The sequence below is a fragment of the Miscanthus floridulus genome, chromosome 17, assembly GCF_019320115.1.
Source record: "Miscanthus floridulus cultivar M001 chromosome 17, ASM1932011v1, whole genome shotgun sequence".
Lineage (NCBI taxonomy): Eukaryota > Viridiplantae > Streptophyta > Magnoliopsida > Poales > Poaceae > Miscanthus > Miscanthus floridulus.
Window position 1 is genome coordinate 70,544,877 of NC_089596.1, and position 26,419 is coordinate 70,571,295.

Here is a 26,419-nt window from a genome sequence, read left to right on the forward strand (position 1 = left end):
AACCTATCCATTAAAACTCCTCTTCAGAACCGACTGCTTGGATCGGTGGAATTTCATAATCAGCAACTCTAAGGAACTCTTTTCCCAAGCTTCTCCTGATATGCATTTAGTTCGCTCATAAGTATCTGATTCTGCCGATGCAATGATATAAGAAGAATCACCAGGGACGACCTCAATCTTATCCCCAATCCACTGTACGAGGCATTGATGCATTGTAGAAGGAACACAACAATTAGCATGAATCCAATCCCTCCCTAGAAGCAGATTATATGCACCCTTGCCGTTGATAACAAAGAACGTCGTTGGCAAGGTTTTGCTGCCGATGGTCAATTCCACGCACACTGCCCCCTTAGTCGGTGACACATTGCCTTCAAAATCTTTCAACATCATATCGGTTTTGGTCAAGTCTTGATCCCCCTTACCAAGTTTCCGATACATCACATAAGGCATAATATTAATCGCAGCCCCTCCATCAATAAGTACCTTAGACACAGGCTGCCCATCAACTCTGCCCTTCACAAATAAAGCCTTAAGATGCTGTCTTTCGTCATCGGTAGGTTTCTCAAAAACAGCCATCATTGGATCTAGTGTTAACTGAGCTACTTGATCAGAGAGAACAACTTCTTCCTCATTATCAGATAGTGCCAAAAACTCCATCGGCAACATGAATACCATATTAACATCTGCCGATGGACCCTTATTTTTGTGTTTTACCTGCCACTTGCTGACGACCAGGCTTTTCATTGGGGGAATTTTCCTCTTGGTATAAATCCTCCTGACGCTCACGTTGCATCCTCCTCCTCTGCGTCTTTGTCAGACCCTCTGGACACCATCGAGGAAACTTGGTTTTCCAAACCGGCTGATAACAAGTCCTAGTTGGTTCTACACGACGTATATTAGGGTCCCTGTAGAATATTTCCTCATCGGGAACTCTTGCGTTTGCCATCTCCTCAAGCTCCTCTTGATTCCTTGGAAAATATCCAGCGCGTTTACCAAGCCTCTCATGTACACTAAGTCTGCCCCCCAGCCGATCATGCACTGATGCTTTGCCTCTGATCGGCTCATTGATAGACGACCTCTGATTACCAAGTTGAAACCTCCTTTCTGAGCGATTGACTCCGTAATAACCATTACACTCAGGGCAATTTTCAACAGTTGGCAATTTAATACCTTCTTCCCAGCAATGGATGAAAAACGGACATCTCCAATGATCTTTATGTCGATTCCATTCTTCCCGACGTCTCACTTCTTGCTGTTGTCGATATCGGTCATTACGTTGACGCCAACCCTCCTGCTGCCTCCGATGAGTAATCACAATGCCAGGTCGAGGAGAATTTTTGGAACTACTGCTTTCTCCTAACAAACCCTTACTTTTTGCATCATCGGTAGTTATCCGATGTTGGGGGTCCACTGACGCGTTTTTCTCAGCAGCCTCTGACGTCAAAACCTTGGTCTTTCCTTTGGCATCCAACATATTTGCTGGAAAAGGGTGTTGATCAATTTTCATCGGCTTCTGGGCCTTGGAAGTACCAAACTTAATCCTCCCAGATTCAATAGCCGATTGTAACTGTTGCCTGAATACCTTGCACTCATTTGTACTGTGTGAAGTTGCATTGTGCCATTTGCAGTACAAGATCTTCTTCAACTCTTCTGCCGATGGGATCACATGATTAGGTGACAGCTTAATTTGGCCCTCTTGAAGCAAAAGATCAAATATTTTATCGGCCTTGGTGATATCAAAGGTAAACTTTTCTGGCTCTTTTTGACCAAAGGGACATGATATCGGCTTTTTATTCTTAACCCACTCAGCTAAGCCGATAACTGGTTCTTCATCAGAGTCAGAATCTCCTACTTCTTCAACAAATGATACCTTTTTACTCCAATTCTTTTTAGGTTCAAAAACCCTAGTATCTTGATCAGAGATCCTTTGCACAAGATGACTGAGGCTTTCAAACTCCTGAGAAGCATATCTGTCTTTAAGATGTGGCAATAACCCTTGGAAAGCCAGATCGGCAAGCTGCCGATCATCCAGCACCAAGCTGTAGCACTTATTTTTTACATCTTGTAGCCTTTGCACAAAGCTCTCTACCGATTCATCATTACGCTGTCTCAATTTTACTAAATCGGTAAGCTTCTTTTCATGGATTCCAGCAAAGAAATACTTATGGAATTGTTTTTCTAGATCAACCCAAGTAATAATGGAATTTGGTGGTAATGAAATGAACCATGTAAATGCTGATCCAGACAAAGATGATGAAAATAATCGAACTCTTAATTCATCTCTGTTAGCTGCTTCTCCACATTGAATAATGAAGCGATTGACATGTTCCATTGTTGATGTATCATCTTGCCCAGAGAATTTAGTGAAATCCGGTACCTTGTACCGATTTGGGAGAGGAATTAAATCGTATGCAGGAGGGTATGGAGTCCGATAAGAATAAGTATTGACCTTGGGCTTTATCCCAAACTGATCCTTCATAATTTCTGCTATCTTATCGGCCCAAAAAGCATCAGCCTCCTGCTGACGAACCGGTTGAATTTCTACAGGTGCCTGCTGACATCCCTCCACATATCTTTGTGGCCCACGATCTCCAGCAATCGGCATATTTGCCGTTACTTGTGGTCCATTAGCCTGTTGGAAAGGATTCATCGGCTGGGCTGCCGATGCTTGATTCTGGAAACCAACTTGCATATGACCTTGTTGAATCCCTGCAACCTGCTGATTTCGCTGAACTGTATGTTGAACAGGTAACTGTCCTGACCAATCATTATTAGAACTCATCGGTACAAAACTTACCGATGGCTGGTAATTTGCTGATATTGTTGGATAACTAAAACCGGTTTGAGGCATGAACTGAACCCCAGTTTGACTCATAGCAGGGGCTTTCTGCTGCATCGGTAGTAAGCTCGCCGATGGACTTGAATTGAATGTTTGAACCATAGGCATCTGGAAACCTCCTGGAGTTGGTTGCACAGAAGTAGTTGCGGCATATTGAGGCATTTGAGCCATCGGCGAAACGGCCGATGGTATAGGCGCTTTCCCTACTGCATCAAACACTTGAGGTAATCTAGGATTGAAAGCAGATGACTCTGGAGGCATGCCATATCCCCACCAATTAATAGGAATCTGGCTATTCTGAGACACAGGGCCTGACATAGCTGATGCCGATAGATCTGTATTAAGCTGAACTCGCCCTCCTGGTAGTACCTGATCTGATTGTATCGGTGTAGATTGAATATTAGGTGAGCCTGCCAATACTGGAGGGGAAGTAACTTCTGTACCCACAACGGCCGAAGGAGCCGATGGAGTTTTTACAGATGCTGGCTCTGGTTGATGATAAGCAGGCCCAACGTAATGTGGTGCCGCTTGTCCTTCTTTGAGAGTTCGAACCACAGCATTATGAACAGTATTGGACAGCACACTGGAATGATTAATCAAAGCATGATTTACTGCAGAATTAACCATCTCTTGAAGTTTACCAGGATTGGAGTCAAAGGTAACCTGCCGAGGTAACGGCAAATCTTGCTTCTGGATGACTTGTCCACTCTTGTTCAAGCTAAATGATCTCAGGCAAAGCTGCTTGTATTCTTCTACAGCCTTTTCCATAGCCTGCCTCTGTTCTTCCTTGAGATCTTCTTCTGATACTGCGATAATGTTCCCTGAATCGATCTCGGAATTGAACATATTGATTGATTTGTCCCACTGGGCGTGCCAAAAGATGTGTTGATGCAAAAGTGGATCTGCAAACACAAAGGGCTAATACCCGAATCGATATCCAAAGCGTGCCAGTCGATTTGACCTGCTAATCGACAAGGATGAAGATACGAACACTTTGGTCCTGACAACAGCGATACGCCCGGAAGTCACGGCCAAGAGGTGTTCACGCGGAACTCGAGAATCGCCGAAGGTCGTATTGAAACGATGCAGCTCGCCGAATCAATGAGAACTCGTAAAAAAGGAAAAAAAAATATGTAGATTGACGAAGTCACCGAAAAGTAAGTAGATGCAAATAAGAGTAAAAATTGGTTTTGATATTGATTGATATCTCTTTCTTACATTGCCCCTCACTCCATATTTATACCCTGATCTAAAGAGACACAACCGAACACAACTAGGACACCAATCCCATATCTAAGGAAACACGTGACTCTTACATGAATCATACTTTGACTAATATAGAAAAGGAAATCAACTCCTATCTATTTCCCTGTCCGCCTCAATTACGATGGAAATCTCACCGTCCTCCTTCCCATTGGCATACTCCCTATTTCATCGGCAGTAGTCTTCAAGTCTTCCTTCATCGGCATACTCCTTGTTTCATCGGCAGTAGTCTTCAAGCCTCCTTTCATCGGCATCGACAAAAACATCTCCAACCCCATCGGCAACGCCCGAGTCCAAATCAACCTTTCCATCGACCATCACCAGCTATCGGCAACCATCTATACAAACTGGCTTTCATCGGCTATCAAAGTATTCAATAACTTTCCCCTTACCGATTAGTCCACTCCGATTATTTTGACACGTACAAAAAACGGTGTCAACACCCTCAATCTCAGCTATTTCTGTGGATAAAGGAAGTGACGACGGCCATGGCGGCGCACGGCCACGGGTTGGCCGGCTCCGGTGAGGCGATGGCGTTACGGCCCTAGTGGCCTACTCTCCGAGCATTAGTAGCGCTCACAGGACCTAGCGCAAGGGAGAGAGGGGATGGTAAGAGGCTCGAGCAGCACGGCCATGTGCGAGCTCGGCCGGCGGCGGTCATGGCGACCCGATGGAGCCGCGCTCACGGTGAGCTCTACCTGAGGCGAAAATGGAATGATGGTGGGGTCGCAGACGTGGAGGATCTCACGGTGGTGCTATGGCTCAAAGGAATCGGACCAAGGCGCTCGGTTGAGGGGGATTTTGGCTCGGCGGCTGCCATGGCGTCCCGGTCGCCGTGCTCGCGGAGGAAGGAGATGGCAAGTATGTGAACTGGCGAGATGAAGAGCGAGTGGCGAGGCACTGGCTTTCATCTGGAGCACGGACATGCGACGTGGAGGCGCTGACAGAGCATGCGCGCCACGTGGTGATCAGCTCCTGAGCCAGTCGGCCACGACAGGCTCTGTCGGTTTTCTGAAACTTTGATTCAGTGTTTGACGACGACGACTGACAGGCGAAATTAACAGTGTTGGATCTCTTAAATTGTGACAAGTTAGTGGAAGTAATGTATACAAAAGTTGTAGAGCTATGATAGGGCACAACTTTGATTTAGAAATCTATAGCTAATTCACCCTGTATCCTGAGTTGTATCGAGCCAAAGTTGGCTTGATCCAACTGGAATGGCATCTATGACTTAGAAAAATTTTTAAGTAAGAAATCAGTAGGGAAATATGACTTGTGAGCCTTGTTTGAACATGTTCTAGCCATTTTCATGAGATGGTCATATTGAGACTTTTGTTCCTTGATAAATTGGCTACAACTTTGGTAAAGGATGCACATCCATGCAAGGTCTCTAGGTTAGTCTTTTGAATCAGTCAAACAGTGGTACTTTATAGGTCATTCTAAGTCAAACCTCCACTTGAGGGCATTTTTGTCATTTTGATCCACATGAACAATGTCCCATCAATTACCCTAAGTGTAGTTAAGGTGTATTAGACCATAATCAACCACTTTACACAAGTGCTACACCAACTTCTACTGATCACATGTGATGAAGCAACAAAACAATCCATTTCACTCTAATGTTGCAATTCCATGCTTCACATGTTTCATGATTTTGTTGTTATTTTATACTTGTCATATTACTACCATGTTGCCATGTTTCAAGGTATGAGAAACTCATGTTGCATTCACATGTTTCACTACCACCATTCACAAGCAATTCAAGTATGAAACAAACATAATTGCGAATGTTGCATATGCATGTTTCAGTACAATGGCATAATGAGATAGATGATGCATATGTTTATGAAATGAAATGCACTTTAGTGGAAGCCAAACACCTAGGGTGTTACAGCACCCGTCTCTTGGCTAAGTCGAGGGGATTTTTACAAAAATAACGTCTCCCAGACGACAAAAAGACGATCGTTGTACGTACCCTAAGGTTGCACGGTTCAGGTCTTTATGATCATCGAAAACCGAATCAGTATGTCCCGAATCAGTATGTCAAGCCTCCATCAAATCGATAATTGTCCCAATTTGATGGATGATCGGGCACTCCTACTCCCATCAACGCTCGTGCCCAATGGCTCCTGATCCCACATCCAACGTCGCCCCACGTCAGATTCGCTGCTCCGCCCGCTATCGCCTTAGCTTGACGCTGTTGGGTCTAGCTCAACATCCCAATTCCCACCCAATGCGCGTCCACCTGATTTGGGTGCCCCATCTGTTGACATTGCTCGATCGATGATGGCACCTCTAGTCTAGAGGTTGGCTTGCCTCTTCCTACATACGTATCAGGGAGAAGTTTCGATGGGGGAGAAGAGGTGGCTTCAGTGAATGGAGCGGCAATTGGGAAAAGCTCGTGTGTGGAACCGAAAGGACCAATCGGATTTGATAGGTACCCCCCGACCTAAAATAAGTGCTGCTTTGGAGTCTGTGTAAGTTAAACTTTCTTAAGTTTGACTAGATTTATAGAAAAATTTATAATATTTGTATCTCAATATAAGTTTTTTATAAATTAATCTAATGATACTTATTATGCATCATACATATTAATAATTTTATATGTATATTTAGTTAAAGTTAAAAACGTTTGATTTCTCAAAAAATGAGGATGCCGTTTATTTTAGGATAGAGAGAATACGCTAGACCACGTATGTTTTGCAAGATAAAAGAGGAGAGAAAAAAAAGAGAAAAAAATCCCTACATCGAAAGAATCCAAAAGTCTGGAGTTATATTTTTTTTAAAAAGGTAAGTGAACTGAGTAAGTATGAGTATTAAGAAAAGTGAAACATACGCATTATAAGGTTTAAATTAAATAAATAGTATATGTCAGCATTTCTCAATGTCGACGAAGATGTAGAGAGTCCCCGAGTGGCCGAGCCCTATTTTACAGCTAGCCCCCCGGCCCATCCAGATCCAGGGACCCAGCAGCTGATTCGCCCGGCCACATCGCCCGAGCCCGCTAAACCCAAACTCGTCCTCATCGCTCCGGCGCGGCGACGAGGCACCCCGCCGCCGCGCGATGGCCGACGGCACCAGCAGCAGCGGCGGGGCGCAGGACGGGGGTGAGTCGGTGGTGATCGACTACGGCCGGCGCCGCACAACCTGCGGCTACTGCCGTTCCTCCGGGCCCACGAGCATCTCCCACGGTACCGATTTCCGAACCCCGTCCGATGAAACTGATTCGCTCTGCTTCGACCTGTATCGGACCCTCAAGCTTTGTTGCGCGTGGAATCGCCCGTTGGTTCTACTATAGCGTTGAATCGCCTGTTGGTTCTAGTATCTCGACGCGTCACGCAGAGGATGTCTGACCCCGGATCACCATGATAACTTGTGAATTTCCTTTTAGATATTGCTGCCAAGGGACAGTGCAAACGAACGACGGCTTTGTAGTTTGAGCTGGGGAGGATAGTTATTTTTTCAGCTTATGGCCTTAATGAATCATGGTTGCCAATTCAGGGGCTTGGTTAATCTATGAACCTCTGAACGCTCGTTGTTACGTTTTTGTTTTGTTATTAGTTGCTGAATGCTTCAAATGCCTCATTTTTTTCCACTTAGCTTGTAATACTTGAAACAAGCCAGCAACCATCTAGTTTTGTCTCTGAAAACGATCCATATGGATCATGTAGCGCATGTTATTTGTGGTGTTATAAACAGTGATAGAGCAAAGCCCGAGGCTGCCTGGGCTTTAGCCTGGTCCAAGGCAGTTTTAACAATAGCAATAGAAAACCACTAAAAATGTACAGATGTCTATGGTTCAAAGGATTTAAGTCTGCCTAGCACTAGATAGGCCTTGGGGGAGTTGGGGCATAGTCCATTTCTGGCTCCACCCTGGTTATAAAGTATATCCAACTTTGATTTAACTAGTCAGTTTTACAAGGTAAAAAGATATAGTAGATGGGAATTGCTTTGACCTTTACATTACACATTTCATCATTTTCTCGTTTGTTGTTTGTTATTTCTTTTCTTGTTGTTCTACCTTTCATGTATATACTTGTGTATAGAAGGCTTTGCCACATCATCATTTACCGTGCTACTTTCTATCCTATTAATCTTGCAGGTATGTGGGCTAACAGTCTGAAAGCTGATGACTATCAAGGTACAAAGTTTTGACCATTTCAAAATTTTGCATTTTGTATGCTACTTGGGAACACATTATTGGTATTCCGCTTCTAGGAAAACAAGATTCTATATGGATTTTGGAGGCTTGCTACCTTTTTTACACATGGTTTAAGGTTATAAATGTTATAACACAAATACGTCCTGATTCCTGAGCGCTTCCTGTATTCAAAACCTAGTTAGCAAAACGAGTAAGTGACAAAATAATACATGTGCAATCGCTAACATTCAATTGCTTGTCTAGAATCATGTAAACATTCAAATTGTGATATCTTTATAAGGCCATACTTTCCTGGCATTATGGGTATGAAAGAAATGATGACAGGCAGTATAAAAAGGGCGTACCCAGTGCAGAGAGCTCCCGCTCTGTGCGGGGTCTGGGGAAGGGTGTCAGTGGCAAGCCTTACCCTCGCTTGTGCAATGCGAAGAGGCCGCGGCTCGAACCCGGGACCTTCCGGTCACAGGCAGTATAAGATGGCCAAAATATATTTTGAACAATTCAGCAGGGGAGCCCCCTACCTATATTTTTTCATTTTCATATAAGGAAATGTACAAACAGCAAAGAAAGAGGTATGCACAAAGGTTACAAAACTTACAAGGCAGCCAGGCCCAAAAAAGAGAAAAAAAAGAAACATTAGGAGTAATTGTCTCACCAAACAGATAGAGGTCCTTTTGTAGCCGGCTTGGCTTTGGTACACACCAGACCAAGCTCCTCCTTGAAATGCCTCTTCCAAACCGAGAGGTTACAAACTCCATTGTCAAAAATGATGTCATTTCTAGTTTTCCAAATGATCCAGCAAGCTGTAATCATGATCTCTCTGAAAATGCAATGACCAAAGGTAGTCCGAGCTTCAATTACCATGTCAAGGGGATCCAAATTCAAGTTCCAATGGATGTGTAGGGTATTCCAGCAGTCCTGGTTGAAGGGACATGATAAGAAAAGACGGAGGAGGGTTTCTTCACAGCCACTGTTGCAAAGCACACAATTGTAATCATCCAAATTCCTGTTCTTCCTTCTGAGGATATTTCTAGTGTTTAGTTGATCTCTTAAAAGTAGCCAAAAGAAGAATTTGTGTTTGCCTAAATTGCTAGAAGACCATAGCCAGTCAAAGAGAGGTGAAGCCTCCAAAGACCCCATCATCTGATTTTAAGCCTACCTGTTCTTCAGGGTGTTACCAGACCAATTTTCAAGCCATAATAGAGCAGTATTGCCTTTATTGGGCACACAACAGAGAAGGATTCGAATTTTTCGAACAGCTTTAAAATATCCTTCCACCAGAAGGACCCAGTTGGGCATCTAGGGTGGGGTTTGATGATTACCATATAATTTCAACCAGGTCAGCTGCTGAGTTATAGAACTTATCCAAATATTTTAGAAGGGCTGAGTTCTGAGTTTTTAGATCAATGATACACAATCCTCCTTCCTTTTGTGATCTGCAGGCTGCTTCCCATGCTGTCGGACAGTTGCCTTTTCTATTTATCTCACCTCCATATGCTGCAATTTCCGCACTCGCCGTCGCCGATTCCGGCTTGGGCCCTTGGATCCTCGGCGGCGCACCACTCCATGACCGCGCCGCTATACTCCTCGGCGCCGCCTCGGTCCACCATCCCTCAGGTTCCATCGACGGTCGTCCATGGGGGACCCTATGCAGCAGGGAGCCTGTACGGCGGCCTACGCGGCCGTGCCACCTGGGGCCGACCAGGAGGGTCCCTACGAGCGCCCTCAGCAGGCCATGGGGGGCGGTCTCGACCGCTTGCCGCCCAAGACGCATCGCCTCGAGTTCGCAACGTACGACGGCTCGGAAGACCCCCTGAATTGGCTCAACCACTGCGAGCAATTCTTCCGGGGCCAACGATGGCCGGCCTCTGACAGAACGTGGATTGCGTCGTACCACCTCCGGGGCCTGGCGCAAACCTGGTACTACGCCCTCGAGCAGGATGAGGGCATGCCTTCTTGGGAGCGCTTCGTCGAGCTGTGCCGCCAACGCTTCGGACCGCCTGTTCGCGGTACTCGGCTGGCGGAGTTGGGGCGCTTGCCATTCCAATCTACGGTCCAGGAGTTCGCCGACCGCTTTCAGGCGGTGTCCTGCCATGCACGTGGCGTCTCGGCCAAACAGAAGGCCGATCTCTTCGTCGGGGGCCTTCCCGAGTACATTCGGGTGGATGTGGAGATGCGCGATCCCCAGGACATCCAGACGGCCATGTACTTGGCACGGGCTTTCGAGCGTCGCGCGGTAGCCATGCCCACGGCGCCACCCCCGCGGGGTGCCCGGCCTCCACCTCGTCCCGGCCTGCCCCCGCGTGCCCCGCCACCAGCAGCGGGGGCTCCAGCTCAGCCGGGCGCTGGCCCCGCGGGCGGGCAGGGCGCCCCTCCCGTGCGTCAGTTCCGTCGCCTCACGCCGGCGGAACAGTTGGAGCGCCGCCGTCTAGGGCTGTGCTTCAACTGCGACGAGCCCTATGTCCGGGGCCATGTGTGCCCCCGGCTGTTTTACCTCGAGTCTACGGACTTCGTCGACGAGGCAGCCGGGGAGGTGCCTGCTGCAGAAGCCGACGCAGCCGCCTTTCCAGACGAGCCGGCCGGCCAAGGTGTGGCTGGTGATGCAGCAGACGCTGCTAACGCCCTTGTCGTTTCTCTCCATGCTGTTGCAGGAATCCGGCCGCCCAACGCCATGCTGCTCCCCGTCACCGTCAAAGACGAGAGTTTCCTCGCCCCCCTCGACACCGGCTCCACTCATAATTTTGTCCAAGGGGCTGTGTTGCGCCGTTTGGGCCTGTCTCCGGCTGGGGGTGACCACCTCCGTGTCACGGTCGCCAATGGTGAGCACGTGGCGTGTGAGGGCATTGCTCGGAACGTGCCCGTCCGCATCGGCGACGAGGACTTCACCATCACGTGTGTTGGCCTCAACCTGGGCGCCTTCGACTTCATCATCGGCTTCGACTTCATTCGCACATTGGGCCCCGTGTTGTGGGACTGCGACGCCCTTACCATGGCGTTCTGGAGGGAGGGCCGCCGCGTCACCTGGCAGGGCGTGCCCGGCCCTCAGACGCCCTCCCCACAGCAGCCGGTGACCGCGGTCACGACTGACCCACGGCTACCTCTCCTGGATCGCCTGTTGGCGCAGCACGGTGACATCTTCGACGAGCCTACTGGGCTCCCTCCGGCGCGCCCCTACGACCACCGCATCCACCTGCTGCCCGGGACGGCCCCAGTGGCGGTGCGGCCGTACCGATACCCGCAGCTACAGAAGGACGAGCTCGAGCGCCAATGTGCAGCGATGCTTGCCCAAGGGATCATTCGGCCGAGCACTTCGCCGTTCTCCGCGCCCGTCCTGCTGGTGCGCAAGGCGGACAAGTCATGGCGCTTCTGCATCGACTACCGCTCCCTCAACGCCAAGACCTCCAAGGACAAATTCCCAATTCCGGTGGTTGACGAGTTGCTGGATGAGCTCCATGGGTCTCGTTTCTTCACCAAGCTTGACCTTCGTTCCGGCTATCATCAGGTGCGCATGCACCCGGAGGACATCGACAAGACGGCTTTCCGCACCCATCAGGGCCACTTCGAGTTTCTGGTGATGCCATTTGGGCTCTCCAATGCCCCGGCAACCTTCCAGGCGCTGATGAATGACGTCCTTCGGCCTTACCTGCGGCGGTTTGTGCTGGTATTTTTTGATGATATATTAATTTATAGTCCATCATGGGCCGAGCACTTGCAGCATGTCAACATCGTCCTCCACGCGCTTCGGGTACACCACCTTCACTTGAAACGATCCAAGTGCTCGTTTGGCGCATCGTCGGTGGCCTACCTGGGCCACGTGATCTCCGAGGGCAGCGTCGCCATGGACGCTGACAAGGTCGCCGCCGTGGCTGCGTGGCCCCTGCCGCGCTCTGCCCGTGGCCTGCGTGGTTTCCTCGGCCTCGCGGGCTACTATCGGAAATTCATTCAGGACTTCGGCATCATCGCCGCCCCACTCACGCGCCTCTTGCGGCGGGACGCGTTTGTGTGGGACGACGATGCTTCGGGGGCATTCGAGGCGCTCAAGCGCGCTTTGACCACAGGACCTGTTCTTCAGATGCCAGACTTTACTAAGCCCTTCGTGGTCGACTGCGGCGCGTCGGGCGCAGGGTTCGGCGCCGTCCTCCACCAGGGCGTCGGGCCCCTCGCCTACTTCAGCCGTCCCTTCGCGGCCCGTCACATCAACCTGGCGGCCTACGAGCGGGAGTTGATCGGCTTGGTTCAGGCCGTTCGTCATTGGCGCCCATATTTGTGGGGGCGCCACTTTTTGGTTCGCACTGACCATTACAGTTTGAAATTTTTGCTTGATCAACGATTGTCTACAGTTCCGCAGCATCAATGGATCAGCAAGCTATTTGGTTTCGACTTCTCGGTCGAGTACCGGCCGGGCCGCTTGAACATCGTGGCAGACGCTCTCTCTCGCCGGGACTTGGCAGATGGGGGGGCAGCCGTCCTGGTGGCCGCGGCTGCAGCAGCCCTACCTGTGTCGGGACCATCCTTCGAGCTTCTGGACGCCATCCGGCGGGCAACAGCAGCCGCGCCTGACGCCCAGCAACTGCTGGCGCAGCTCCAGGCGGGGGAGCTGGCGGCCCCATGGCGCCTGGCTGACGGCCTTCTGATCCATGGCTCCCGCGTCTACGTGCCGGACCAAGGGGACTTGCGCCAGCAAGTGCTCCTCTTGGCTCACTCAGCTGGCCATGAGGGCACCCAGAAGACGCTACATCGACTTCGTGCAGATTTCTACATCCCTCGTGATCGTGTGTTGGTGCAGGACCTGGTGCGTTCTTGCACCACATGCCAGCGCAATAAGACGGAGACGGTTCAGCCCGCGGGCTTGCTGCAGCCCCTAGACGTCCCCACCCAAGTGTGGGCGGATATCTCACTGGACTTCATCGAGGGCTTGCCCAAGGTTGCGGGCAAGTCGGTCATCCTCACGGTGGTGGATCGCTTCTCCAAGTACGCCCACTTCATCGCGCTCGGCCACCCCTACACTGCTACGTCCGTCGCTCGTGCCTTCTTCGACGGCATCGTTCGCCTTCACGGGTTTCCGCTGTCCATTGTCAGCGACCGGGACCCCGTGTTCACCGGGCACGTTTGGCGAGACATCTTCAAGATGGCGAGCGTCTAGTTGCGCATGAGCACAGCTTTCCATCCGCAAACGGATGGCCAGTCCGAAGTGGTGAACAAGGTCATCGCCATGTACCTCCGTTGTGTGACGGGGGATCGCCCCCGCGCGTGGGTGGATTGGCTGTCGTGGGCGGAGTACTGCTACAACACCTCCTTCCACACGGCTCTTCGCGCCACACCGTTTGAGGTCGTCTACGGTCGCCCTCCTCCGCCGCTGCTGCCCTATTCGCCGGGTACAGCTCGGACCGAGGCTGCAGATGCGCTTCTTCAGTCCCGTGATGAGATCCTCGCCGAGGTGCGCCAACGTCTTTTGCAGGCTCAGCAGCTGTCCAAAAAATATTATGATGCCGGCCACCGCGACGTCGAGTTCCAGGTGGGCGACTGGGTGTGGCTGCGGCTGCTCAACCGCACAGCCCATGCACTCTCTCCAGGGGCCAAGGGCAAACTCGGTCCTCGCTATGTCGGGCCGTTCCGCGTCTTGGAGCGTCTTGGAGTGGTGGCGTATCGTCTACAGCTGCCCGAAGGTGCCCGTCTTCATGATGTCTTCCACGTGGGATTGCTCAAGCGCCACCGCGGTGACGCTCCAGCAACGCCGGCCAGCCTGGCGCCGACCTTTGACGGCCGTTACACTCCTGCCCCGGCCAAGGCGCTACGTGTCCAGCGACGCCGTGACACCTGGCAGGTGCTGATCCAGTGGCATGGTTTTCCAGAAGAGGATGCGACATGGGAGTGCGTCGACGAGTTCCGCACCTTCTACCCCGACTTCCAGCTCGAGGACGAGCTGTTTGAGAAGGCGGGGAGAGATGTTATGACCGGCATCCAGTACTCCAGGCGAAGGCCCAGCAGTGGCTAGAGGATGCGGCGGGTTAGGGGGCTTAAGGCCCATATTTATCATATTTTACATAATATTAGAGTTATTTTCTATTATTATTCAGAGACATATAAATACCTGTAAACTCTATTGAGGAAATTAAGCAGAAACAATTATTGTTTTCGGCTTCCTCAGGGAGCCGGGAGAAACCCTAGCCGCCGCCTTCTCTCTCCCGTGAACAGTACCGCGGCACTGTAGCGCCGGTACTGTAGCGCCGCCACCCTCTCCCTCCGCGAGATCACGGCGCCCCGCCGTGGTCCATCGCGGTTTAAGCCTCGACCCCCGATCACCCACCGCTACAACCTACGCTCGGTCAGAGGAGGAACCTCGGTTCCTATCACCTCCATTCCAAAGACACTTCTTTCTGTAGCTGTCTATTTGCTTGATGATCTGTGGGGGGAGTTGTAAAGTGCACATGTAGAATGTTGGCAGGGCTGAGAGTACAGAATTAACCAGAGTAAGTCTTCCATGATAAGAGAGGAACTTGCTGATTCCAGTGAGTCTCCTTTCAATCCTTGTCAACATAGGAGAGAATTCTTGCAGAGTAGGTCTAGTTGTGCCCAAGGGAAGCCCAAGATAGGCAAAAGGCATTGTTCCTACTGCACATCCAAAAGTATTGGCAAGGTGAATAGTTTTTGACTCTGACAGGTTAATAGGCACTAAAAAGGATTTCTGAAAATTCACATGCAAGCCAGTAGAATCAGAGAAGGATCTGAGCAGGCCTTTTAAGTTGAATAGGATTCTAGCTTCAGCTGGCAGGATGAGCAAAGTGTCATCTGCATATTGGACAATGGGAAAATCTCCACCAAAGCTGTCACTGAGTGGGTGCTTTAAAATGCCAATATTCCAAGCTATGTTAATAATAGTTTGGAGCAAATCTGCAGCTAAAACAAATAAGAGATGGCCAAAATATTGCGCAAAGTAATTGCAAGATGCCTATGTTATCTTTCTAGAATCATCTAGCAGTCGGTCTAGAGGGTAGACATCAAGAGCAGTAGACAACGGTAACGCTGTAGACCTAGAAAGCTATCTAGAGGAAGGAGAAGGTGTCGAACCTGAGATCCCAGAGGGAGTGGATCCAGAGGCCTCCATCAGCTTTGTCGGTGAAGTCTGCTCACGGGCAGCGATGGTTGGAGTAGAGGCTGCACGGACGTCGATGCAGTGCAGACGGGGCGTAGCAGTGACGACGGCGAGGGTCAGCGGAGCTTCCCGTCGCTGGCTGCGCGCCCTCTTAGATCGGTCTAGGGTTTGTCGGTGGGGTTTGCGGCTCACGGCGAACCTCGTGCTTTGAGCCGCCGGCCCCCACCTCTTTATATAGCGCAGTGCGACGGGGGCCCACCAACCATGTAGGGTTGGGCGCCCCCGATCAGGGCGCGTGACCAAGGCCCAATAAGCCGTTGGGCTTATTGGTTAGGAGATCAATCTAACAGCCTATCCTTATTGTGTTTTCGTGTCATAAATCATAGTGTAATGTGTTCTATGGGCAATTCGTGGTTTTGGGCTGTGCTACAGAATTTAGTTCATTACTAATCAACATTTTCTGTTATGGCCCCAAAAATACTGCTTTCAAGTTTCATCTACCTGTTATGTCGAAATCTAGAGAACAAAGGTTTTTTTAAATGATATTTGGACAGCCTTGTAAACATTGTTGAGGATTTATGTGTTTGGACAGGGGAAGTGACTGTAATGTTTCTGGAACAATAACTTGGAAAGTTGATTTTCTTGGATAAATTTAGGATTCAAAAGCCCCATTAAAATTTCCCAGACCTAGGCCCTGAACTGGTAACTGGTGGTCACTAGCCAATTCTCAATCCAATCCCAATCTCTTTCACTTTTTCCTTAGTTATTTTCTGCAGTCAACTGATCCCAATTTCCAACATGTTCTGTTAGCCACAGGGATTTTTCAGTTCCTGTGGTGGGATTTGGGACCTACAACATGTTCTGTTAGCTCACGGAGTTTCATGCTAACTTGTTGATTGAAATGTGGCTTTCCAACAAGATAGCGAATAAATTGAACTTCAATTGGGGGCTTATGGTTTCTTGCTAGATCCAGGATGTGCATAGATCAAGTCCTTTTATTTTTGTTGCTATTTTCTTGTTGCGTGGTACAGGTTTCAAAAGTGCAACATACTGCAATATAATGTTCACCCAGTGGAAGGCAATTGCAGTTTAATTGTAAATCGTGACTAGGCATTGACTAGTCGGCTCAGGGCAGGGTATTGCACTATTGCCTAGCCAATAGGCTGTCCCAGTAGGCTTCATGCTCAGGTCGAAGGATTTTTCTGTTCCCTGCTTGTGCTCATTTCAGCTGGCAGCTAGGTCAAAGCCAGAGGAGCCTGTGTCTTAGTATATATAGGATAGGATGTGGACATGTGATGGTATGGGATGGGCCTTGAATACTACTGGGCTGGAGCCCAAGTTGCCGTCAGCCTGTCAGCAGCAACTAGTTCAACTAGAAAGGGATGACTAGTCGTGAGTAGTTGACTGATCGACTGACTAGGCAAACTACGATGTACCTGATCGTTCGCTTTTGACTATTTCACTTCACATACTGGAGAAGACAAATGTAACTAGAGATGCAAGCTCCACTTGCTCTGGGTCATTAGGACCACTCAAAACTTGCTAAATGAGCTAAAATGACATTAATGCCACCGTAATTAATTAGCTTACTCAGGCACCATTGGATAACCATTTGCATCCCTAAATGTAACCCAACTTTAACATGTAATACAATAGTTTGAGATGTCAAATTGGATTTATTAAAAACAAAGGTATGACAATTGCAGCACATTCGAGGAAAACTGCCACATCCAGCAATTTGGAACAGTGAAAATCTGCATCCTGAAAATAAGTTTATTGAGAACAAAAAAGTGTGCACTTCTGAAATACAAATTTAACTAGAGGGTTAACAGAAAGAGGGAGTTTAACTGAAGTTGAACAACTTGGTGGTGCCGTAGTATACTAACTACTTCAGGTTCCAACCCATAATATTTGCTATTCCATATTTTTCCCAAAGTGAATAAAAGGCACTTTAGCTTAGATGGCATGACTCTTGACTTGTGATCGTAATTGCAAATTTTACAGCTCTTCTTGATCGGGGTTGGAGGAGAGCTGGTTGTTTTCTTTACAAACCTGAGATGGAATGGACATGCTGTCCCTCATATACGATACGCTTGAAGGCAAATGATTTTATTTGTTCCAAAGAGCAAGCTCGTGTACTTAAAAAGATGCAGAGGTAATTCTGTTCATTTTGATCCATATGCCCTGCTAAGTTTATAATAGACTTCTTAAACTGTCCTGTGTTGTGTTTTTCAACCCATCCATGTGCAGGTTCCTTGATGGTGAGCTTGATCCACAGATTGGAAGTCCCCAGTGTAAGGCAAGTCCAACAAAGCGCTCACTTGGTGAACCTCTGAATTCACCAACCTCGAAAGTATCAAAGGTATCAGCAAAAGAGTTTCGAGCAGGCACGTGTCCAAATATATCGAAAGAAGATGACGTCACTTGTTGCCTGGCAAGCAGAATCAATGAGGCCACAGATACATGCGTCCAAGGGGGGGTATTGGGTTCTGTTCAACTCCCCAAAGCTGTTGTGAAGACTGTTAAACCTCAAGTCAAAAGGAAAGTAGGAGAAGCAGTACAAGAAAAGAAAGTCGGAGAAGCAGTGCAAGATTTGGTTTATACGTGCAATATAAGTTTCCAAATAGTGGCAGCAGTTAGACGTGCATTGCCTAAAGAAAATGGTGCTAATCAAACTGAAGTACTAGTAGATCTTTCTCCAAACTCTGTTGCAGAAAAGCTATCCATGGCAATGGAACGTCTTGGAGAACTAGCTGGTTTTGAAGTAAAAGCTTGTAACGGGCATCTTAATTTCTATTTGGCCACCAATCAGGCAATGCAGAACCATACCAGCGTTGTTGTGCCTGTGCAAGCTTCAGACAAGTCTAGTGGTTCAAAGCAAAGCTCTGTGAACAAAACTAATGCGAGATATCCTCTGAAAAGAAAAATCCTGGAGATTAGGTTAAGCACATCTCATTTTGATCCTGAGGAGTTTGCTCTGTACCGAAGGTATCAGACAAAGGTGCATAAGAAGACAGTTACGGAAAGCTCATACAAGAGATTTCTAGTAGATACACCAATCGTGTTTGTCCCCCCAAAGAGTGGTGATAATACAGTTCCACTGTGCGGGTTTGGGTCTTTTCATCAGCAGTACAGAATTGATGGAAAACTTGTGGCTGTTGGTGTAGTTGATATCCTTCCTAAGTGTTTGTCAAGCAAGTACTTGTTCTGGGATCCTGACCTTTCTTTCCTATCTCTTGGAAAGTATACAGCTCTGAAGGAGATAGATTGGGTCAAGACGACACAGGAGCACTGTCCCAGCCTTCAGTACTACTATCTCGGTTACTATATACATTCTTGCAATAAGATGAAATACAAAGCTGCATATCGACCATCAGAACTTCTATGTCCAGTCCGTTACGAGTAATTTTCTTTCACCCTGCCACTATATTTCGCAATACATAACCTTGTATAATGTGAATGACTGAACGTAACAATAGTCAAACTTTACATGTTGAAGTTAAAGGAGGCACACTGAGTTATGTCCTGGTATGCCGTATGTTTACTAATGTGGTTGAAATGGATATTTTTTGGTGTCTTCTTGTTCTAGAGTAGTAGGAATTTGTAGGAGACTGCTGTTGTCACTTGTCACTGCCTTCAGATAATGGATTAGTGAAACGTTGAAAGCATACTTTCATCTGGTTAAAAAGTTTACCTGAAGCTTGACTGTTGAAATTATTGGTTAGCTATTTTTATGTTTCTATTCCCAGCTACTCAAGTCAAAGGCTTTTATGCAAAACTTGATGCTATTTAACCATTAAATTTCATGCTTCTTTCATTCTTCTCTAACTTCTAATTCTCAACATTGCAGGTGGGTTCGCTATGATTTAGCCAAGCCTCTATTGGATACTGTCAATATTCCATTCTATCTGATTATGCTACAATGCAAGGTGAAGTGCCCCAGCCTCAGATTTGTAGTCCCTCTGATGACTCTTCAGCAAAAGTCGACCACCACGAGTCTCCCAGCGATGAGGATGATGATGAAGATTTCAACGACTATGAATCAGAAATAATGGTCGATGAAGAGATAACTCATTCAGAAAAGCCTGATACAACTGAAGGCAGTTCCAACATAAATGACATAAAAAACATCACGACCTGAATGGCTCGTGGTTAAATTTAAGGTACATACACAAAATCTGACCTCAAATCGGAAAGATGATGATGGTCCTATGCGATCTGTGCAGAGAAATAGGAGTACATCGTCAGTGGGCACTAAATTTGCTTTTGTAGTATTTATCAGGAAATTTGCCAGCCTTTTCTGTTATTAATCATCCATTTCTCCATTAGTCTGTTCTAAAGAACATGTATAAAAGATTGAACAATTATCTGTATCACATAATTTGTAAAACCATGTAATCTGTGACTAGAAAATTTTGATTTTATTCTCTGGTTTTGATTTCTGTACGATCTGTTTAGCTAACTCTCTCCCTTACAGGGCCTTCAGCAAGTGTTTGGGCCAACCGAGAGGCGACACCTCAATGCGCTAGAGGGGCAACTGAGCAGATACGTCAAGGTTGTTGGGAAGGAGCTATCCGATCGAATTGTGTATTGCCTTTCTTGATATGCAGCCAGTCCGAGAGGCCAATTCTACTATGAACGATGCACATAAGAGTTAAACTAGTTTCATTCAGAAAGAAAGGTCATAGCTCTGTTATATTGCTGCATGTTTATGCTCGATTTTTGTTGTAAAAGATACGAGAGCTCGCGGTCGAGGCTGACATAGAACATTCTCCGGTCGACGATTGTGTGTGTGTGTTGGCACTGAAGTCTTCTTGCATGGCTTACGCTGAAGAGGAAAAGTGGCGATTACGAACACCTCAATGGGCCTGAAGGGCAATGGAACCGGCACGGTAAAAAAGTTGCAGGGAATGGGCTTCTGTCGAAACGGCAGTGTTTTTTTTTTTTTAAACAAAACAGCGACCGCTCGTGACCAGAAATTCTCGTCGTACGTCCACTGCAAAAGGCCGCACCGCACCGGCGCTCAGTAGGGGCCTGCCGCCTGCATCGTGTCTCACCTGCGTGGTCATGAAGTGGCGCAGAGGCATCCCAATTCCCAAGCTACCACCGCTTTGCGCCAGAGGACAGGACAGACCCACCACAGCGGCACGTACCATCGCACGCCTCGTGACTCGTCGCTTCTGAGGAGGTGGCGCGTCCGCTCGTCGTAGCCCGGGTTCGGAACGTGTCGTATGGTAGTACCCTGTAGAACGTACAACGTAGTACCTGGTTTGCCGTATTTGCGCAAACTACAACTGCGAGCCGACAAAGTCCACACGTCCTTAGCAGAAGCACGATGAAATTCCGGAGCAGGCGAGCAGCTGAATCGATTCTTTGGAGGGAAAAAAAAGCTACAACAATTTTTTTACTACGAGTACATTGTCCGTACTGCTTTTGTGCACCAACGTACTCGTATTAAAAACAATAAATTTTCTTTTACTCTTTACCTCAGCATACTACCTGCTCACAGCCTCCTATTATACTTTCTCTAAGATAGAAGGAACCTTTACACAGATCGAGAAAACCCCAACTTCCTTCCTCACTAATGTACAATGGCACCGTTGACTAACAACCTCCTATTATACTTTCTCTAAAGATAGAAGGAACATTCTCACACGGATCCAGAAAACATCAACTTCCTTCCTCGCTAATGTACAACGGCACCGTTGTCTATGTGAGACTCTGGACCCTGTTGACTACGTGAGACCCTGGATCAGTCTTTAGACGTATCGTTGCTTATGTGAGACCCCGGACCCCGTTACCTATGTGAGACCCTGGATTGGTCCTTAAATTTGGCTTTTACGTAGACCAGATGAGAGGCTTTCCGTTGGACTGTCAGGTTCGGCTGGGTTTATACGATCATATACGATCGTTGATTATAAGCTGAAACAGTATTTTTCTCTCACACCAAACCAGCCAAATCAGTCAGCAGTAAATAATCCACGATCGTTTACGACGAAACAAACAGGCTGTGTGTTCCTACAACAGTCCCATGTAGGATTCTTTTTTAAAAAGTACTCCCTCCATACTCATAAAACGTGTCGTCGTGGGCCTCTACTGCGTTTTCGCGAAACATATCGTTGTGGCCAAGTGACCCCGTACGTGATCGCGTTTGCCCCTGGAATCCTTTCGGCTGCCTTCCTTCGCTAATCACGCGCGCCGCCGAGCATTAATCGCGTTTGCCGCTTCGTTTCCTTCGTCGACCATTCACTCGCAACCCATTATTGCGTCGCACTGCCATTCTTGCCGCACGACAGCGTGGCACTCCCTTCATCGTCGCAGTACATCGTCGCCGCCGTTCCTCGCCGCCATGGATGGATCGCTCGCCTGCACGGTCGCCGCACTCTCGCCGCACGCTCACCTGCACGCTCGCCGTACGCTCGCCGCGCGCTCGCGGCGTGGATCGCTCGCGGCCACGCTCGCTCGAATTGCAGCTGGACAACGTCGAGATGACGCCGCAGGAGTTGTCGGACTCCGTCGCGCCTGATCTGGACTCCGTCGTTGAGGTGCCGGCAACTGTGCGGCGTAGCACTCCAAGCGTCAGGCCTGTTGAGCACGCGCTCAATGAAAAGAAAATAGCGCCAGTGAACTCAAACGAAAAAAAACGAACGAAACAAACGAGCACCAGTGCACAGCGACATGCATCTTTCGCGCGCGCCAGGCCAAAATCGCGTAGAAACGCGCTCAGCCGAAACAAAATAGTGCCATGCAAAATCAGGGCACTAGCAAAAAATATGCGCCCGCCAGGAATCGAACTCGGTCCTCAGGGCTCACGACGCACTACGATAGCTGTTTGAGTTATGGTTCTTTCTCGTATGGAATGCACCTGCAACCCTATTTAATAAGAGCACATAGGGAAAAATACCCCCTAATTAATCACTCCTTGGTAAGCACAATCATATCCTAAACGACATGTTTTATGGATATGGAGGGAGTAGGAATCATATAAGATCCCTAGTTTCTGAGACACATTATTGCAAGACTGTGTTCCTACAACAGTCCCATGCAGGATTTTTTTTTAAAAAAAAGTAGGATTACGATTTTTGTCCGTATGTTCTAAATACGTACATACACCCTCCGTCCCTGACGTGTGCCCTGTTCATTTGGCTGATAAGCCATGTCTGAAACTACTTCTGTCTGATTTATGATGAGAGAAAAATACTATCCGTTGGTCGAAAAAGTACATATTATAAACCAAACGAACGTGGTAGAGTGTAGTCCTGGCATTGAAATGTTGTTACAGTACATTTTAGACACAGGATTTAAAGGCGTTACGGTGTCACAGGATTTTAGACACAGTAATGCCATGTTTGGTTTCTACGTACGTTCCTAAAATTTCTATTACATCGAATATTTAGACACATGCATAGAGTATTAAATATAGACTAATTACGAAACTAGTTACACAACTTGCGACTAATGTACGAGATAAATCTTTTAAGCCTAATTAGACCATGCTTTGACAACTTTATGCTACAGTAAACATGTGTTTATAATAGATTAATTAGACTTAAAAAATCGTATCATAAATTAGCCTCCATTTATGTAATTGGTTTGGTAATTAATCTATATTTAATATTTTTTATTAGTATCTAAATATTCAGTGAAATAAATTTTAGAACATAATAAATGCACTGGACCATAGATTCGTACTTACTGGCACTGCACGGGGGCCTAGGCCCGGCGCCCAAGGCACGCCCATCAGCTGTCGACCTTACCAGGGCACTCACAATGCAGACTCTATCATAGAGTCTAAGTCTATTTACTACCCTCCTATTTATTATACTTTGCTGATGTGGCAGTCTATTTATTGAAGAGAGAGGGAGAAAAAACTAGACTCTAAATCTTATTTAGACTCCAAGTCTATGATATCTTCAAGATAATAAATGACTTAGACTCTATGGTAGAGTCTGCATTGTGAGTGCCCTCACTCTAGCACGGCTACTCAGGCCCCACTGGTCAGAGAAATGTCGACACGCCAGGACTAGCTGAGCACTTTGCAGCACAGCTGCAGCCTAGACTGGGCTGGGCGCGGTAGGCGGTGCCGGTGCGGCCACGGATTGGATAGGAACAAATGAAAAGACGGTGATGCCGTTCTCTATTCTGGGTAGTAGGTGGGGAGAGAGGAAAAGGTGGAGAGAGAGAGAAAGAAACAGAAACAGAGAGATGCCGGATGCATAGGAAATGGGGGGCAGCCAGTCAGGCACTAACCTCCAGAAGCGGTGGGCCGGCTCGGGAATGCCAGATGCGTGACCTGCTGCTTTGGGAGCGGCGACGGGACGCGAAGAGGAGGGTGGGTGGCGTCTGGGCCCTGGGGCCGTGGTCGGGCAACGGCGGCTAACGGAGACCTTCCAAGGCCCGTTATTGAGGCGCGCGCGGGATGCAACTACCCGCCAGCAAACTGGGTCCCGCGGCCCTCGGGGATCCGCGTGCGGCTTTCCCGTCCTGTGGTGTCTAGTGTTGCTAGGACATCGAGAGGGCTTTGGGTTTCTTATTATTTTATTTTATTTTATTTTATTTTATAGACGCATGTGTAAGGCTATCTTCAACAACACCACCTAAAATACAAGACTCATTCGTATTTTGGGTAGCGCTACAGGCAAAAGGTTCAATACCTATTCGATATCTTCTCCAACAACAAGACCCAAAAGAGAATCATTTCTGCAGATGAGTTTCCAGAAGAGAGGATACCCATATTTGGGTTGTGTCTCTCAGACGACCCAAAATAGGTTTCCCATATAGGTACTCTGTTGGAGGCTCATTTTAGGTCTCTCACTACCCATTTTGGATTTAAGTCTCCTTATTGGAGACAGTCTAAGGACGCGGTCCCGTTCGAGCACACCCACCACGCCCCATCCCGTCCCCAAGTAACAGAAATAGGAGCGCGCCCGTCGCACCCGCGTCACCCCGTGGGCCACGTCCACGTCGCGCCCGCGTCACCACGCAACATCCAGTCTCCGCCATGACCCTTCCTCCGCCTTGCTGCCCTGTCCTCTGTCGTGCTCGGTCTCCGCCGTGCCCTTTCCCCATATGCAACATATACAACACACATCTAAAACATGTTTATATAGCGATTGCAACATCTTGATGCTTGGGTAAGGGCGCGTTTAGTTCGTGATTTTTTTGGGTTTGGCTACTGTAGCACTTTCGTTTGTATTTGGCAATTAGTGTCTAATTATGGACTAATTAGGTTCGAAAGTTTCGTCTCGCGATTTCTCACCCAACTGTGCAATTAGTTTTTTTCGTCTACATTTAGTACTGCATGCATGTGCCGCAAGATTCGATGTGACACTTTAGGGTGAAAATTTTTAGGAACTAAACAGGGCCTAAGTGGGGGCTCGCCGGCATGCATGCGGAGCTCGATGGCGGCGGCAGGCAAGTGGAGGCTCGCTAGTGCAGCAGCGGTGCGTCAAGCTTGCTAGCACGGCGGCGGTGCACAGAGCTCCTCCCCTTGCATGTTGCTAGAGCGTCTATCGTGGAGGTCCGCAGTGGCGTCACGCACATGGAGCTCGCTGATGGCGGTGCGAGCGGAGCTCGCCGACGCGGCCGTCGCAACCTCTGCCCCTAGGTTCCACATCAAGTTTGTCGCAGATGGGCTATTTCTCCCCGTGCCGCAGATGGGATGTTTCTGTTCGTGCTGTAGAAGATGAGAATGGATCGAAGCACGTGGGAATAAGGGTCCATCTGTCCACTCAAGGCATATCGTTATCGTTTTTTTATGCCCCAATACTTTATAAATTGTGGTACCTACAAGGGACGGAGCTACAATTTAGAAGTAGAAAAAGAATTTAAACTGACAATAATCATGCACGATAAAATACATGCACAACAAACTATATATACTAACTAAATAAATATTTACGTTACAATATAAAAGAAAAATAAAAAGTAAAAAACGAACATTGAATATTTCAGAGAAAAAATGAGCTGAATTAATAGCCCTAGGTCGGTAACCGTTTACCCAATCAATCTAATTCTTAGAAAAATAAAATCATGATAATAACAAAAACAAAGAAGATCAAGAATACTAATTCCAAATAATATAAGTTAATGAAGATTAATTTGGGGGAGGGTAAACAATATAGCACTAATTACATTTAACTAGCTAATTAGAGGGTGTAATGTAGGGAAGAACTAGATGTTTGGTACTCCCTTTGTTCCAAATTATAAGACGTTTGTCTTTTCTAGATATATTATTTTGCTATGTATCTAGACATAGTGTATATCAAAGTATATAGCAAAAATTATGTATTTAAAAATGCTAAAACGTCTTATAATTTGAAACGGGGGAGTAGGTAATGATAAAAAGAACAAAAGAGATGGAGAAAATAATAGGAAGACTAATTTATAATTATATAAGACGATTAGAGAATGTACCGTGGGATGAACTAGACGATTGGTAAGCAATAATAGAATGAACAAAAGAGATGGAGAAAACAATAGGAAGACTAATTCTTAATTATATAAGATGATATTAGAGATTAATAAGGATAAAAATAAAAGCACAAGTAGCATTATTTTTTAAATTCACAAGTACCATTATTAATTTGCAAATTAGAATATAAAGTAGCTAATTGAGGAGGTGTATTACAGGGCATATAAATGTTGGGGGTGATTCCACACCCCCCCCCCCCCATTCAACATCCGTCCTTCCCTCACTGGGCTAAACTTATACACAAATTTACACCACATGCACACACACACAATTTATAAATTAGACCTACACCTATATCTAAAGACACACACACGTGGCTGAAAGGTATTCAAAGATCACTAGACATCAAATGTGATAGACCTAACACCTTAACTATTGTGGAACATTCGTGTTTGAAGCTGCAATGAAAATAAGAAAAGACCCTGGTGAAAAACCTATGTCGAGCAGGTTGTGAACACAGGTCGCAGGTGCTCCACTGAGCCATCGACTCGTTCGCAGAACTTTGGGTTCTTGAAGGCTGAAGCAAAGTACACATGGCCAAAAAAAAGTGAGAAACATTTCACTGTGTTTGGTTGGACCTTTGGCCCTAGC

At 47.4% G+C, this 26,419-nt stretch overlaps 1 long non-coding RNA gene and 1 pseudogene across 1 annotated transcript; one reads left to right on the plus strand and one right to left on the minus strand.

Moving 5' to 3' along the window:
* Positions 1-7,029: 7,029 nt before the first annotated feature.
* On the plus strand, positions 7,030-20,291 carry LOC136516259 (arginyl-tRNA--protein transferase 2-like; annotated as a pseudogene).
* On the minus strand, positions 8,261-17,339 carry LOC136516260 (uncharacterized). The gene is made up of 3 exons (XR_010773981.1): positions 15,706-17,339; positions 14,616-15,210; positions 8,261-9,749 (listed from the first exon to the last, which is right to left on the minus strand). It is a non-coding gene; the product is annotated as an uncharacterized lncRNA (long non-coding RNA).
* Positions 20,292-26,419: the final 6,128 nt, after the last annotated feature.